Raw genomic sequence first — 5,808 nt, 5'->3', positions numbered from 1 at the left:
AAGTAGGACCTTTTACTATTGTATTTTCATCTTTGGATCATTTTAGATCTTTTGATCATCTTTGGACATCTAGTTCTTAGATCATTGGGAGGCTGGCCATTCGGCCATGCCTAGACCTTGTTCTTATGTATTTTCAACGGTGGAGTTTCTACACACCATAGATTAAGGTGTGGAGCTCTGCTGTACCTCGAGTATTAATGCAATTACTATTGTTCTTCTATTCAATTCCGCTTGTTCTTGTTCTAAGATATCACTTGTTCTTCAACTTGATGAATGTGATGATCCGTGACACTCATCATCATTCTCACCTATGAACGTGTGACTGACAACCACCTCCGTTCTAACTTAGATTGGGTGAATATCTCTTGGATTCTTTAACCGGAATCTTCGTGGTATAGGCTAGAACTGATGGCGGCATTCAAGAGAATCCGGAAGGTCTAACCTTGTCTGTGGTATTCTAAGTAGGATTCAATGATTGAATGATTGTGACGTGCTTCAAACTCCTGAGGGCGGGGCGTTAGTGACAGTCGCAAAAGAATCACTGGATTCTATTCCGGCCTGATCGAGAACCGACAGATGGATAGCCGTGCCGTGACAGGGTGCGTTGAACATTTCCACTGAGAGGATGGGAGGTAGCCACTGACAACGGTGAAACCCTTGCTTAAGCTTGCCATGGAAAGGAGTAAGAAGGATTGGATGAAGATAGTAGGAAAGCAGAGAGACGGAAGGGAAGGCATCTTCATACGCTTATCTGAAATTCCTACCAATGAATTACATAAGTATCTCTATCTTTATCTTTATGTTTTATGCGTTTATCACCATACCCATTTGAGTTGCCTGACTAAGATTTACAAGGTGACCATAGCTTGCTTCATACCAACAATCTCTGTGGGATCGACCCTTACTCGCATAAGGTTTATTACTTGGACGACCCAGTACACTTGCTGGTTAGTTGTGCGAAGTTGTAGTGATCACAATTTCGTCCACCAATTGGCCTCCATGGGAACTCAGAATTCAGATAGTATTATTGATTTTCCTAGTTTAGTATGTTAATTCTTGAACACAGCTATTTTATGAGTCTTGGCCGTGGCCCTAAGCACTTTGTTTTCCAGTATTACCACCGAATACATAAATGCCACAGACACATAATTGGGTGAACGTTTTTAGATTGTGACTTAGCTTTGCTAGAGTCCCTAATTAGAGGTGTCCAGAGTTCTTAAGCACACTCTTTTACTTTGGATCACGACTTTAACCATTCAGTCTCAAGCTTTTCACTTGGACATGCATGCCACAAGCACATGGTTAGGGACAGCTTGATTTAGACGCTTAGGCCTGGATTTATTTCCTTGGGCCCTCCTATCCATTGATGCTCAAAGCCTTGGATCCTTTTCACCCTTGCCTTTCGGTTTAAAGGGTTATTGGCTTTTTCTACCTCTTTTGCTTCTTTTTTTTTTAGTTTTTTTTCTGCTTTTTCTTGCTTCAAGAATCACTTTCATGATTTTTCAGATCAACAATAATATTTCTCTTGTTCATCATTCTTTCAAGAGCCAACAATTTTAACATTCATAAAATTTAATATAAAAAATATGCACTATTCAGGCATTCATTCAGAAGACAAAAAGTATTTCCACCACATCTAAATAATTAGAATTTTCCTTTTTAAAAGCTCGATACCTCTTTATTCTAAAAGTATACTATTTTATTCATGTTTGATGATGATGAGAAAAATAAATTATAGCTTAATTGGAGATAAAATCAAGATAAAGATACTAATTACTACTACTCATTGATGCCAAGGCATCTTAGGCTAGTTTCACTAGCATTTCTCTGTTAGTTTTAGTTGTTTTATGCATTTTCTTGAGCTTAAAGTAACCAAGAATGGTTAAATGAATAACAAAGCAATGAACCATCCAAATAGTATGATTTTGATGCAAATTCCATGAGTTTTTAGTTATATTACTTGAATGCTATGAATGGAAGATTTCTCATGAAATTTTGCAAGACTTTGATGCAGTTGTTTAGATGATTTCAGGGAAGAAGAGGCTAGGCAAGGAAGCAACAAAATCAATAAAGGAAACTTGAATATCACATGTGGAGTTTAAGTTCCAGTTTAAGCTTAAACTGGAACTTAAACTGCCAAGCCATATAATGCTGGGAACTATCCGTGGCGTTGAAGCTCCAGTTTAAGCTTAAACTGGAGCTTAAACGCCAAAATCATGAAAGCTGAGGAAAGGCTGAAAGTGGCGTTTAACCTGGAAGTTAAACGCCAGAAATGAGAAATGCACCAGGGAGCCATTTCCACGTTTAAGCTTCAGTTTAACCTTAAACTGAAGCTTAAACGTGTTCGACTACTTTACCCTCCAGGGTTGCTTTCTTCCATTTCCACGTTTAAGCTTCAGTTTAACCTTAAACTGAAGCTTAAACGTGCTTGAGTTATACCACCTCCAGGAGTGTCCAACGTTTAAGTTCCAGTTTAAACTTAAACTGGAACTTAAACGTGCTTCCACAAAAGGCATCACTGGAAGTGTCTGGCGTTTAGGTTGCAGTTTAAGCTTAAACTGCAACTTAAACGCCACTATTTGAAAAGGTTTCTGGGCCAAAGATATTGCAGTTTAAGTTAGCATTTGAGCACAAACATTAACTTAAACGTACTCTGGTATGAAACCCAATTGAATATCATGGTTTATGGGATTGGGCCTGAAGAATTGATGAGTCTGGAATTTCAATTTGTTGAGTCATGTGTCATTACTTGATTATCACTAAGTTGGCTCAATGAATGTTACAGAATTGGATCAGCAGCCTCATCAGGATTATGGATCATAAACCCAAAGCAAAAGGAAATCAGGGAAAGGCCTCAAAGCCCAAGAAACACAACAGAAGCTCAATTTAGAAAGTGTATAAATAGGATAGAATTTAAGTTAGTTAGGGAGAATGGGGGATCATTTTTCTAGTTTTCATACTTTTTGTAATTGAATTCAGAGCTATGACTCACTAAACCCCCTTTCATTGGGTTAGGGAGCTCTATTGTAATTCAATGAATCAATAATAGTTTTTATCTTCTTCTTCAATCTTTTCTCTTGAATTTTTGTTAGAAAGCTTCTCGATCTAATTCCATTGGTTAGTTGTCTTGGGAAAGAAACTATCCATAATTGGAATCCTTCGGAACCTTGGGAAAGGAATGGAGGATTCATGCTAGAGAAGTTTTCTCACAGTGAATTGGATTGGGGTTTGGATGGATATTGTGACATGTAATCCTACCAAATTGTGGTTCATGAAACTGTGTGGTATAATCAGTGATCGAGCGTCATCTCTTCTTATGAACATTTAAACCAAGGGATTGGGAATTTGTTTGTTTTTAGAGAGAATTGGTGAGCCAAGGGATTGGGATCCAATCATATAAGATTGCCAAGCAAAATTCAATGAACGCATTGGTTGAGGAAGGGATAAAAATGTTTTGATTCGGAGATCTCAATATCTCCTGAAACCCAATGAATTCCCCATTTCTGATCTACCACTTTCTCTTTACATTCTGCAATTAAATTCATGCAATCACCCCGATCCCTTTTTAATTTCAGCAATTTAGCTTCTCGCTCTTTAATTCATGCAATTTAAGATTCTGCAATTCTCATCTAAATCTTGATTCCGCTCAACTAGAACACACTTCTAATCCGAATTGCTCACTCAACCAATCCTTGTGGGATTCGACCTCACTCTATTGTGAGTTTTTACTTGACGATAACCGGTGCACTTGCCGGAAGGAATTTTTGCCGATCGTGCAATTTCCTAAAATCGTAGCATCAAGTTTATGGCGCCGTTGCCGGGGATTGGTTTTCGATTGACAATTCTCAAATTGGAAGTTAACTAGATTGAGCATTTTTCTTGTTTTGTTAATTCAGTTCAAGTTACTTGTTGAATTTTAATTTCTGCACTCTGTTACTTGCTTTCTTTCTTTATTCCTTTAAATTCAAGCAACTAACTCACTGACTCACTAACTATTTGAATTAATTCCTCAACTGCTCTAATCATACTCTTCCATTAACCAAGAGTATTTCACTTGTTTGTTGCCTGTGCTGTGTTCTTGTATGACAGGTAGGAGAGGAGAGACATCAACTCCTCCATATACCGATCCAGAGAGGACCCTTCATAAACTTAGAAGGGAAGCAAGAGGGAAGAAAGTACTGGGAGAAGAAGAATCTGAAGGAGAATCTGAGGACAATTTTGAGGAAGCTCTAGATCTCAACATGGATAGAGGAGTTCACAACCATGAGAGAGTTGATGGAAACAATGCCATTCCCGAGAGGAGGGTTCTTGGTTCATACATAAACCCAACCTCCGGGAATTGTGGTAGCAGCATTCAGAAACCACCCATTCAGGCCAACAATTTTGAACTCAAACCACAGCTAATATCACTGGTGGAGAATCATTGTTCATTTGGTGGGAGTGCTAATGAAGATCCAAACCAACATCTCACAAAATTCCTAAGAATTTGCGACACTGTGAAGTCCAATGGAGTCCAGGAAGATGCCTATAAACTGCTCTTGTTCCCATTTTCACTTAGGGACAAGGCAGCTAAGTGGCTGGAATCATTCCCAAGGGGGAGCCTAACAACCTGGGATGAGGTGGAAAGCAAGTTTCTGGCACGTTTCTACCCCCCACAAAAGGTCAATAGGCTTCGATCTGAGGTTCAGACTTTTAGACAACAAGATGGTGAAACTCTCTACGAGGCATGGGAGAGGTTCAAGGATTTGACAAGGAAATGCCCACCAGACATGTTCCATGACTGGGTGCAATTGCATATTTTCTATGATGGACTTTCTTATGAATCAAGGAAGGCTGTAGACCATTCATCAGGAGGTTCATTGAACAGGAAAAAGACTGTGGAAGAAGCCATTGAAGTGATTGAGACAGTGGCTGAGAATGAGTACTACTATGCTTCAGAGAGACACAACACTAAGGGGGTCATGGAGCTGAACCATGTTGATACAATTCTAGCCCAAAACAAGGTGTTTGCCAAGCAACTAGCAGAGCTCACCAGGAAATTAGAAACAAATCAAGTGGCTGCAATACACACACAAGATCAAGAGGAAGTAAGCACTGAAGGAGGTGATTGGGAAGAGGCCAACTATGTGGGAAATCAACAAAGGCAACCATATGATCCACATTCCAACACTTACAACCCAGGCTGGAAAAACCACCCAAACTTTAGGTGGGGAAACCAGTAAACCCAACCACAAAACCACAAACCTTACAACCCCAACCAACATAACAATTCCACATACCAAAACTCCAACCAAAGATCATACCAAGCCACACAAAACACTTACTCCCAACCACCATATCATGGCCAAAATAATCAACCTGCCCAACCTAATCCGAACCAACAATTTCAAGATCAATTAAACAGGATAGAAGGAATGCTTGCAAACATGGGTCAGGACATAAGTGAGTTGAAAAGCTTTAGGGATGATGTGAGATCTACCTTAAGGAACCATGGTGAAAAATTCAAGAGGATGGAGTCTCGAGTAGGAGAGCTATCTCAACAGGCCCCCAAGTCAACTGCAGTGTTCCCTAGTGACACAGAAAAGAATCCTAAAGGGGGACAAAAGGGAGTGAGATGGGAAGAATGCAAGGCCATCACCATATTGAAGGAAGTCTCAGAAGAAGAAGGAATCAGACCCTCAGAATAGGAGCCAGAAATCTTGAAGGAAGGTGTGGAAGAAGCTAAGCAGGAAAGTGAAACTGAGCAAGCCAAGGAACTGCAAAATAAAGGCATGCTGGAAACATACCAACCAAAAGCACCATTTCCTC

At 39.7% G+C, this 5,808-nt stretch overlaps 1 non-coding gene across 1 annotated transcript; it reads right to left on the bottom strand.

The window, feature by feature from the left end:
* Positions 1 to 4,667: 4,667 nt before the first annotated feature.
* Positions 4,668 to 4,771, bottom strand: LOC112699598 (small nucleolar RNA R71). Its single transcript, XR_003152543.1, has one exon. It is a non-coding gene; the product is annotated as a small nucleolar RNA R71 (small nucleolar RNA).
* Between the last annotated feature and the right edge of the window lie 1,037 nt (positions 4,772 to 5,808).

Source organism: Arachis hypogaea, chromosome 6 (assembly GCF_003086295.3).
Source record: "Arachis hypogaea cultivar Tifrunner chromosome 6, arahy.Tifrunner.gnm2.J5K5, whole genome shotgun sequence".
Lineage (NCBI taxonomy): Eukaryota > Viridiplantae > Streptophyta > Magnoliopsida > Fabales > Fabaceae > Arachis > Arachis hypogaea.
This window is presented reverse-complemented; position numbering and strand designations above follow the sequence as displayed.